The sequence below is a fragment of the Spodoptera frugiperda genome, chromosome 24 (genome assembly GCF_023101765.2).
Source record: "Spodoptera frugiperda isolate SF20-4 chromosome 24, AGI-APGP_CSIRO_Sfru_2.0, whole genome shotgun sequence".
Taxonomy (NCBI): Eukaryota; Metazoa; Arthropoda; class Insecta; order Lepidoptera; family Noctuidae; genus Spodoptera; species Spodoptera frugiperda.
Genome location: NC_064235.1, coordinates 6,585,434 through 6,592,499, shown reverse-complemented (window position 1 = coordinate 6,592,499; position 7,066 = coordinate 6,585,434). Strand labels below are relative to the sequence as shown.

At 38.2% G+C, this 7,066-nt stretch overlaps 1 protein-coding gene and 1 long non-coding RNA gene across 2 annotated transcripts in view; one reads left to right on the top strand and one right to left on the bottom strand.

The window, feature by feature from the left end:
* LOC126912307 (uncharacterized) overlaps window positions 1-2,548 on the top strand; it is a 77,157-nt gene extending 74,609 nt beyond the window's left edge. Inside the window, exon 2 of the long non-coding RNA XR_007706933.1 lies at window positions 1,119-2,548. This is a non-coding gene — a long non-coding RNA (uncharacterized LOC126912307). The remainder of the gene's footprint in view (window positions 1-1,118) is intronic.
* LOC118278646 (Kv channel-interacting protein 1) overlaps window positions 1-7,066 on the bottom strand; it is a 173,650-nt gene that overhangs the window by 75,883 nt on the left and 90,701 nt on the right. The gene's annotated exons all lie outside the window — the stretch shown is intronic.

Here is a 7,066-nt window from a genome sequence, read left to right as displayed (position 1 = left end):
ACATCTCTTTGTATTTGCTTAATGGTCTACCCCCTTTTGGGGATTAAAGGCGTGACATTAGGGTATGGTATAATATAATAAATAAAATATTTTGACAATATTTTTTCAAGTTTTTTTACATTAATGTGCAATATAATATGTCGTCCTACTGTTAGGCATAATATCCCGTTGCTGGGCAAACCATCCTATCTGTGGACAAGATATCCCATTGTTGGATAAAATAGCTTATAGCTGTATAATATATCCCACTGCTGGGCATAATATACTAGGTGTCTTCAAGGCCCGAGTGAATAGGTTGCTCATGGGCAGACGTGCTCCATCGTAGGCCGCATCATCACTTACTATCAGGCGAGATAGCGGCTAAACGTCGCCCCATCATATAAAAAAAATATATATCCTATTGCTGGGCATAGCATCCAATCTCTGGACATGATATCCCGTTGCTGAGCAATCCCACTGCTGGCCATAATATCCCACTGCTGGGCATAATATCCAATTGCTGGACATAGCATCCAATCAAGCAATAAATCGCTTTAAAGCCATTTCAATGCAATATTTTCTTAAACGTATTATTGGTTTAGTTCTCGATGTTCTATTTTTTACTTTATTTCATTAGGAATAGGACCGAAATTCGTATATCATGTATTATATTTTTTTTTTTTTGTAAATTCGAGTATTTTTGAGACCTGTTTCATTATGATACAAATTGCCGTACTCTGAGACATTTAATGATTACTTAAAACTATTCCTTAGTAACGATTTTGTTCTGAAACCTGGTGGCAACTTGGTTGCGCAATTAGTTGTCGACCACCAAGTCAACATGAATTTGCTTTACGTCTTACAAAAATGTACTTTATTTATTTATATTCAAAATGTATTTTTGAGTGACTTAATGTATTGTTTTTTTACAAATTATAGTAAAATGAACTTTATTTTGTTATATCATTGGTTGAGTGGTTTTGATCATTGCCTAGAGTCCCGGGTTCGAATAAGTTTTGGTATTTTTAATAATATTTCTTCACGGGATTTATGCCCGGTGTATGGCAATAAGCTCGCTTCTTAACACATGGGACTTATATAAGTTGTTCTAAAAGTATCTGTCACGGCTTTAATGGGAGGTAGTGTTGTGTTTGAAGATTACAATAGTGAATATAAATTATTGATTATGAGTTTTTTTTTTCATATAAAAAATCTGCAGTAGTTAGTCAATGAACAATTGACGCATCGTGCGTATTTGTGAACCACTTTATGCAGAGTAGAGCCAATGTTTATTTAACTTCTTTATGTTCTCAAATTGAATTAACTGGTCCGGAGTACGAAATTTCTTTACTATTGTAATCTTCAAACACAACACTACCTCCCATTGAAGCCGTGGCAGATACTTTTAGAACACCTTATACTGACCTGGGACTCGAACCCGATATACACAGTATGAAACTAAGCATTTTGACCTGTCTCAATGAGACTTATAATAATTTGCCCACCCATCATTTTCCAAACCGCTCTACTACACCCCATACAATTAATGTAAACTAGTTATTAAAAAAAACATAATTATGTTATTTCATTCTGTACATTCTCATAAACTGCTGGGCCGATTATGATGGAATCGTGTAGGACGGATAGATCAATATTTGGGAATGACAATCAGCTACGTATTACATATGCAAGGAAAATGAAGCTCTGTTATAAACTTAAAAACTGCTTGCCTGATTTTGATACGATTTTATCAGTGATTCTAAAAGCCCTACTGTATTAAGACACCACAGTCGTATGCGCAGGTCATGCTATCTATACAATTGTATGAAAGGTATTTTACCAGGTGGCAACTTGGTGCCCAACTAGTTGCCGGCCACCAAGTCAATACTAGTGCTTGTTCTGGTGTTTCTCTCTAGACACTATAGTTGCCGCGACTGGTCCCATGGTGGCCCCATGAAATAGTGTAGCCTTAAGTGTCGTGGGTCAAATCTACCCTACCGTTAAATCTGGTGTCCGTTTTTAGACACTGGTGGCCCAATGAAATAGAGTAACCTTAAGTGTGGTCCGTCAAAGGCACGCGTCCACATCGTACGCATCGCACGCAACGGATTTTAGTTTGCCTTGTATAGAAACTCATACAACTGCGTCCACTGATCCGCATCGTACGGACCGCATCATCGGCAATGCCTACATGCGATGCGTACTGATGACGTCATACGGAATGCCGATGCCAAAAATCCGAGTGAAAGTGACATCGGTAATCCGATTGTTAATACTCGCGTCGGCAATCCGAACGCTGTCGATACAGTGGACGCAGTCAGTCCGATGCGTACGATGCGGGTCTGTGGACGCTTACCTCAAATCTACCTTAGTGTTGTTGGCTTAACATGGTGGCGCGACTCGGCAACTTTTTTTTCAATCATAACCATTATCATGTCATTCTCAAAAATGCGACCTTAGGAATGTTTAGTAATAAATATATGTAGTCAATATGCTTAGCTATAATGTATTACGATAATAAAATGTAAATATTTTTTAACATTAATAAAAATATATGTTTTTAAAAATGGTCTTGTGTTTGCTTTCTATCACCCGAATACTGAAATGATACTCAATATTAAGTTGTACTTATATATCGTGCTATCTCTGTCATTTTCAAAGAATTTAGAGAGACAGAACTATTTTTGAGAGCGACTGAAAATTGAGTGCCGTTTGAGTATTCGAACATAATATGTTCGAATACTATATTTACATCCACAAATCCAGACTCCGTGCTACTACTGAAACTAAAACTGAATTTTCGAAAATCCGAAAAAACCAGTAATACTTTGCCCGACCCGGGAATCGAACCCGAGACCCCTTGTCCGGCAGTCGCTCTTGCGATCACTCGACCAACGAGGCAGACAAGCTAAATAAATAAGTATGTATATAAAATATATATGTTTTGTTTGTTTATCTTATCATTTAGGTCGAAAGATCAAGGAACAAACTGACTGACTGACTGACCCATTTCTCTCCATCAATAGATTGTAAGAAACTAAAGTGTACATATAATATAAACAACTAATAATAATAGTAACAAATATATAATATACTACTACAGACTGCCTCGTTTGCCGAATGACTGCCTCGTTGGCCGAATGACCGCCTCGTTGGCCGACAGGTTGCAACTGCGACTGCTGGATAAAGGGTCTCCGGTTCGATTCCCGGGTCGGGCAAAGGATTACTTACTGTGCTTTTTCTGCTTCAAAAAAAGAAAATTTCTCAATAGTAGCACGGAGTCTGGAGTTGTGTCCGGTGTATGGCAATTGACTCATCCCCTATTACATGGGACTTATAACGCAAATGGTGAAAAGTGTGTGCACATTGTATAGCGGCATTACGTGCCGTAATGTGCACCTCTGCCTACCTCTTCGGGGATAAAAGGCGTGACGTTGTAATAATATGAACCACATCTATGTATAGTACTAGCTACATATATTCGTGCAGTTTCACTCTGCTCAGCTCCTATTGGTCGTAGTGTGATGTTTTATAGCCTATATAGCCTTCCTCGATAAATGTGGTATTCAACACAAAAAGAATTATTCAATTCGGACCAGTAGTTTAGGAAATTAGCGCGTTGAAACAAACAATCTTTTCAGCGTTATATATTACTAGGGACCCGCTCAAGCTTCGCATGTGTGCAATGGTGATATATTATTATTCCATCTGTTCGTATACATGCTTATATCATAAAAACACCTTTATCTTTTATTATATTCATATTAATTAATTACACAAAAAACTAACTAGTCTTATAAAATAAAATACATATTTATATGTCCTTTAAAAAGGTTAAGTGCATTTAACTCAAACGGTGATTGAACCTTGTTACCTTCATTTACCAGCAAGCATTGAGCAAGCGTGGCGATTAATACTCAAACCTCCACCGTGCGAGGTCTTTGGTCAGCAGTGGCCACTTATAGGTTTTCTTTTGTTGGGACAAACCCGCCACAACCTCCTAAAACTCCTGTGCACCAGGATCTACAGTAGATAACATACAACCATAAAAACACCAGAATACTGAAGTCCGGTGCGTCCCAGGGACATGAATGACTGTCTTGGATCCCGCAACGAAATAAATCAGAAGATATTATTAGAGAAGAAGAAAATACACTTATAGGCAGTCAATAATATTTTATTCTGCGGGTAGATATAGCGGTTGCACATTTTGGGTGCTTTTCCACCAGAGATGTGCTATTTAGCTATGCTACGAAGATGTAATAGCTAAGCTGTGAAACTATGTGACTGTTTTCATACTGCGACCGGTTACGTCTGCTCGTTTACCGGTTCTATACCAAAATTCAGCCGTTTAATTCGCATTTACATATTATAATACTAGCTACTTCCGCGCGGTTTCACCCGCTCTGCTTGGCTCCTATTGGTCATAGCGTGATGTTTTATAGCCTATAGCCTTCCTCGATAAATGCACTATTCAACACAAAAAGAATTATTCAAATCGGACCAGTAGTTCCAGAGATTAGCGCGTTCAAACAAACAAACTCTTCAGCTTTATAATATTAGTAAGTAAGTAAGTATAGATTAGTAAAATTAGCAGGACGTATTGTGGAGACCTCTCAACGTCCACAGACGTCGCGGCAGGCCCAAAAGGAGATGGCGGGACGAACTCGACATCTATGACAAGGATTGGTCGCAAAAAGCTTTAAACAGAGAGGAGTGGAAGGAGGGTAGGGAGGCCTTTGCCCTGCAGGCACGATCATGGCTGAAATCTGAATCTGAATCTAGCAGGATATATTTGCAACCTACTAACTTTTTTTTTTACATTTAATGGGTCGACGTTTGGCCGCTATCTCGCCTGATGGTAAGTGATGATGCGGCCTACGATGGAGCACGTCTGCCCATAAGCAACCTATTCACTCGGGCCTTGAAGACACCCAGGTTATACCCATCAGGAAACACAGACTCCGACAAGGAGTTCCACTCCCTAGCAGTTCGCACAACTTAAACTATTCCTTAGTAACGACATTTTGTTCCGAAAACAATTGTTAAGGACTGAGTTAAGTCACCATTAAATGACTAAGTACGGCGATTAAAGTCATCCAATGAATATAATTACAAGTTTAGTGACCATGTATATATGTATCTACGTATGTATATAAGTGTATATAAGGAAAAAGGTTGCAGCAAGTTTTTTATTTAATGTGCTCTTTGCGTCTCGCGGTCAAGTTGTGACTAGTGAGGTAATAATGTTATACTTAGCTTACGTTACTTGATACTGCGTCATATATAGATAGGGTTTTTTTTGAGGGTGTACAATCATCCGATGACTTCTCCCTAAATTAACTAAAAAATACTCTTCTCCCTACTATTATCTACTATTTTCCCTAAATTAACTAAAAAATACTCTTCTCCCTACTATTATCTACTATTTTCCCTAAATTACTTAATAACGGTTTACTCACGTAAAATAATGAAGAAAAGCTCTAATGTCACCTGTGTGACGTCGCCGCGTGTGCGGACGTTGCTCATGACGAAGAGTTCCTCTGTGACTCGAAACTAGTAGAGCTTTTCTCTATTAATTTACGCGAGTACCTAAGTAAGTATTAACAGTTACTTTTGGTTAATTTCGTATTATTTTTCATTAATGGAATAGGCTGGGAAACGAGCAGCGTTTGACCCATGGAAGTCCACGTCCAACTTGGCAGAATAACAAACTATTATTTCAGCAATAGGGATGATGACGGGTACGAAAATAAAAAAAAATCAGTTAGGTAATGAAAAACGTATTTTTTTACTTTGTCATATAAGATACCTAACAATACTTATATAAAATGAATCAAAGTTTAGTAGGAGGAGCAAATACGTCATTTCTACGTATAAAACGTACATAGACGTGACATCACGTGATATATCTTCAAAAGTATTTGTTTCCGTAAGAAAATAAAAAATACGTGTGTAATGTTTTAGAATAATCTACAAGACGGACATTAAAATAAGAATTAGTCATCTACCCTATTCTGATGAACAATTGGAGGATACAGGTCAGTACGAGCATTGTTTAGTTATTATCATCGATTAGATGAATACCTAACTGATATGATGTAATGTTATTCAAATGCGCTTCGGATTTACCCAGGAAATTATGAATATAAATAAAAATAATTAACTACCTCGTTGACCGTGTGATGCAAGTGTGACTGCCGGACAAAGGGTCTTAGGTTCGACTCCAGAAGTATTGCTGGGCTTTGTTCGGTTTTTTTAATCTTAGTAGTAGCACAATGTCATGTCCTTGTGTATTTTTGATTTTTAATGTTATTGTAATATTCTCGATGGTAAATTCTCTGAAATTATGTTAGATGCATGATATTAGGCTCATCTCGTATTCCAGAGGACATGAGTAACCTTTATTATAATTTTTTTGAGGGGGGAATATCATCCAATGATTTCTCTCGCCAGGGCAAGGCGAGAGGGAGTGTCAGACTCTTACTGACTAAAACCCACCCCGTTCCTACTCCTGCTTGTCAAACCGGAGCCCCGGTAAATCCACTAGGTAGTCCGCAGCTCCGGATTAGGACATGAATAACTTTAGGGGGTTAAACTTGCATGAGAACCAGAGGTATGCTATGTAGCTAAGCTGTGAAAGTATGTGATGTGACCGTTTCAGACGGCCATACTCAGAGACATTTAATTAATGATTATTTAAACTATTCCTTAGTAACGATATTTTGTAACCATTCAATAACTCTAAATACGGTGGTAAGACTCGAAAATACTACTACTATTATTTTTCCCAAATTAAATGCCCATTTAGCTACAACGCTTTTTTTTAAGGAGGCAAAATCATCCAATGACTTCTCTCGCCAATGCGAGGTGAGAAGGAGTTTCAGACTCTTACTGACTAAAAACCACCCCGTTCCTACTCCTGCTTTTTGAGCCGAAGCCCCGGTAAACCCGCTAGGTAGTCCGCAGCTCCGGATTAGGTAGCTATCAACCTAGTACAATAACATCCTAAAAACAATCAGAAACTTGACTTATAATAGAATTGTCGGTCATGCACACAGCCTTGCAAAACCGGCCCGGCTTGTCA